Source organism: Danio rerio, chromosome 7 (assembly GCF_049306965.1).
Source record: "Danio rerio strain Tuebingen ecotype United States chromosome 7, GRCz12tu, whole genome shotgun sequence".
NCBI lineage: Eukaryota > Metazoa > Chordata > Actinopteri > Cypriniformes > Danionidae > Danio > Danio rerio.
This window is the reverse complement of record NC_133182.1, coordinates 46,450,736-46,455,000: the sequence shown is the minus strand read 5'-3', so window position 1 is coordinate 46,455,000 and position 4,265 is coordinate 46,450,736. Positions and strand designations below refer to the sequence as shown.

General features: G+C 42.3%; 1 long non-coding RNA gene across 1 annotated transcript; it reads left to right on the top strand.

Annotated features, from left to right (window-relative positions):
* The first annotated feature begins 244 nt into the window (after window positions 1–244).
* Window positions 245–4,054, top strand: LOC108190702 (uncharacterized). The gene is made up of 2 exons (XR_001799942.4): window positions 245–334; window positions 1,314–4,054. It is a non-coding gene; the product is annotated as an uncharacterized lncRNA (long non-coding RNA).
* The last annotated feature ends 211 nt before the right edge of the window (window positions 4,055–4,265 follow it).

Here is a 4,265-nt window from a genome sequence, read left to right as displayed (position 1 = left end):
ATTGCCATGTCTGCGTCATGACGTCACCGCACGCTTCATTGGGTGACGCGGCCGTGATGTACTTCATTCAGAGTAAAGACAAGACAACATAGCCAGCTGACAGCTGAGTCCTGATCATAGACTGTAAAATATAGTCCTGATGGAGAAATTTTGGTAAGCATATTAGTATATATAGATATAGATACGAACTGTAGGTGGCGGCATGTGCACATTACACCAGCCCGCCAATAAAAGGAAAGAAGAAGAAGAAGAAGAAAGATAACATTGAAGAAGCCAGCTTTGCATCGCTCTCTTTTCCATCTTTCTTTATTTATCTTTATAAACTTCTTTTCAGGTAAATTTTTTAACTTAATGTTTAAACACTGTGTAGGGTGATATTAATGATCGACGTGTTGAATGCTGTTCGTTTGATTTGACTTACAGTGTCAATAGGTTAGCAGGTCTGGAGCACGTTAATATGAGTGCCTTGCGATTAGCGCGGTAGCCGCTAACATGTGACCAAATGCCAGTAACGTTACTGTATGCCGACGCAGTTTGAGTTAAGATTGTGATGTTGTTACATGTTTATGAGTTTTTCTAAACGGGTACATGTAGATAATTGATAATTTTTCCTGAGTTATACATTGTTTTTTCCGCTACATTCATTATTCCATGGCGGGGCGCCACGCCAAAATTCATCCCATCACGGCTAATTACAGCTTCCCATTCAAAACATTTTTTTAATAGCGGGTGACAATCGCACCAAAACATATAAAAGGGTAAGTGAATTATAACAGCGCAAACTTCTTCAAGCGTAGTAGTGCTGTGCGTCATTTGTTTAACCCTTTAGGGTGAAGTGCTGACTGACTGGCTGACAGGTGCGTGATGCATGAGGCCAGCAAACACGACTTATAGCCGTTTTACTTTACTTCAGAGCGCATTAATGCTGCTCTGCAGGTCTATTGAAGACATTCATAAATATTCCTTGCAAATTTAATAAATGCTGGAGACATACTCGTTACATAAACGCACTAAATCGCACTTCAGCAGTGTTTTGGATCGATGGTTCTTTTTGGTGTTTATGTGTGCATTTTCAATAGCTTTTTTTATTTATGAAAATGTGTGTCTGTTGAACTGCATAAAGTTAGGCAAATAACTTGTTGTTCGTATTTACTTATTTCCTTTAATCTGTGTTGGTGTGTGAACTCATTCATGTTGACATTTTAGTGCTTTAAAAATTAATTAGTAAAGAGTAAAGACAACATTATAGAAGCCATCTTTGCATCACTCTCTTTTTCAAGTTTCTTTATTAATCTTTATAAACTTCTTTACAGGAGTATTACAAAATTTGGAGGCAGCGCTGGGATTGGTGTCAGATTGGTCATCCCTCGTAATCTTCAGGAACCCCCACTAAAATCCATCTCTTAACTACCCAGACGTGGAGCTGTTGAGTAAAGTGACCAGACAGAATTGATTGAACGTAGCATGCACGCTGGGTACCAACAACCACCAGAAGCAGCTGATTTAAGTCAGATAAGTCAAAGTTCACACACAAAACTGTAAACACTGAAGGAAAGATGGAGGCTTAGCACAACCTTCAGGACCAGATTCGTGAGAGACTGTGTACATTAACCAGAGGAAAATTAATTGAACTGGCTCAATCCATTGAAATCCACATAAACGCAAATGCCACACGCCTTTCTCTAGTTACTCTGCTAAGTAGTTATCTGCTGCAAAAAGACTTGGAAGAACTTGAGGATGGAGGCATGGCGAAGTTGCTAGATATAAATTATAAGTAATTGAGTGAGATGATGTTAACTAATGTAAATGAGGAAAATCCAGCCCAGGTACAAAGAGGGGAAATTAACCACACAGCTAATTCTACACAAACAAACTTGCCTACTTCACCGAGCTCTAGATTGGCACCTGCATCAACAGACAGTGTAGCAGCTAACTCATTGCTACCCCCACAGGGACAAATAATACCAGCTGTTTGGCACCGAAAGTTTAAGATTTCAGGTTTTATCGGAGAGCCGGGCCAAAAGGATAGATTAACATACTCGTGTTTGGCGCGTCAAATTGAAAGTGGACTGAATAAGTGTTACCAAGATCAAGAAATCGTTGATGCAGTTATTCGAGCTATTACACCAGGCCTTCAATTACGCAGCTACCTGGAAGGAAAGACAGATTTGACTCTACCGATGTTAAGACGAATTCTCCGTTCACATTACCAGGAAAAGAATGCAACAGAGTTAAATAAACAACTGACTGCAGAATCACAGCGTCCAAAAGAAACACCTCAAAGTTTCCTCATACCTGTGCTTGACATGAGGCAGAAAATTCTCTTTGCATCACAAGAAGATGAGTCAGGTTTGAAGTGTGACCCAGCACTCGTACAGAATGTTTCTTCACACTATGTTAACAGGTTTGCAGAATGACCGTATTCAGGGTGATCTCCAACCGTATCTGATGGACGCCACAGTTACAGATAAGATGCTGTTGGAGAAGTTGAATGTTGCATGCTCCCACAAGGCTGAGAGACTGAGTAAAAGAAAAGGTGAACGAAGTGCCAGTGTGAATGCTACTCAGTCAAGTGAACCAGCCTTGCAGTCAAAAAAACAAACAAAAGCAGCCAAAAATTTATTTGATGTCACTGTTAAAAAGTTTTAGTAAAGAGGTAATGCAGATAAAGGAATCAATGCAGCAACCCTCACCTCTGCAGCAACAATGCGCTGTGGTCAACAGTTATGTCCCACCTCTAAGAGCAGCCCATCAGTCTACCTCAGAAGGGAATCAGGCGCTGCAAAATCAGGTCTGGAGGGCAATGCCACAGACGAGTGAACAACAGCAATATACATTTCAAGCCCCTCATTTCACACCACAATCATATCAACAGCAAGCTAATTCAATGCCAGCACGGTATATCCAACCAACCCAATCATCTCTTTACGCAGCTCAAGGCTTCCATCCACTACAGTTCAGCGCAGTCACAACCATACCTGGTGACGCCCCAGTCACAATATTTCCAGCTGCACCGACAGCCACGTCCCTCAAGGCCAAGGCAGTGTTTCCATTGTCAGCAAGCGAGATCAGCTGAACTGTGCATTGTGGATCGACGATGGAAAGATCAGTACCTACCTGGAGCGAGGACGCGAGATGTTTCTGAAGTGACGGAGGCCGCTGACGGTCTGAGTCTTGTCGCAGCCAATGGTTCCAGCATTCCCAATGAAGGATGGGTGGAAATCGCCTTCAATCTGGCTCCTCCTGCAAACAAAATAAGAGTTAGTCATTCCTGTGCTTGTTCTAAAAGGACAGCTGTTGTCCAAGCCGATCATTGGATATAATGTTATAGAACAGGTAATGAAGCAAAATGAAGCTGGGGGGCAGAGGGATAGGAGCAGAGGGCTCTTAAATAAGACTGTAAGAAGTGCCTTCCCAAGCTTAAGGAAGAGTAAAATTCAGATATTTATTAACTTGGTGACTGCTGAGAGTGCAAACAAGTATGTGTGAAGGTGACAAAAAAACATATTAATGTGCCAAAACATGCTATTGTGCAAGTCAAGTGTCAAGTAAGAGCGCTATGTACGAAGTAGGATAATGTCATGCTGTTTGAACCAGCTGTCAACCCACAGTACCCTGACGGTCTAGAGCCCCTTGAAACACTCTTGACTCTAAAGAAAGGCACTTGACCTGTGATCCAAATCAGTGTCCAAAATTTAACAGACCATGACATCTTCTTGGTGGGAAAGACAGAGCTAGGGACAGTACAACCAATAAAATCAGTGCTACCAGCAACAGGGTCATTAGCTGCATTTCCACTATTGGGCCAGTGCGAGCCAGGGCTTTTATTGGGCCAGGCCAGGTCAATTGTCCGGGAGGTTGAGTAGTGACGCCGAAATCATGTCGCATTTCCACTGTCGGGCTAGTGGCTCGCAGCGGGTCACGCAAACCCTGCCCCCAGAACATCCCCCAAATCGAACGTCACTTAATCCGCCCACTTCAGCGGGAATCAGGCAGATAAAGCACACCACATTATCACAAAACTATTAAAATAAGGACAACCAAAACAAACAAATGACACGTTACTGTACAGCAGTACAATGTATGTCTGTACGCACATACCTGTGTTCTCATTCATCATATTCATTTACTCGCCGACCGACTGTTGGCATCAAAATCTAGTGGTCTCGCCACTAACGGAGGGACCCAGTGCAAGGAGCGAAAATCCATAATATAACACCACATATATAAAATTCTCTGTTAATAACTCGATATAAAATGTATTT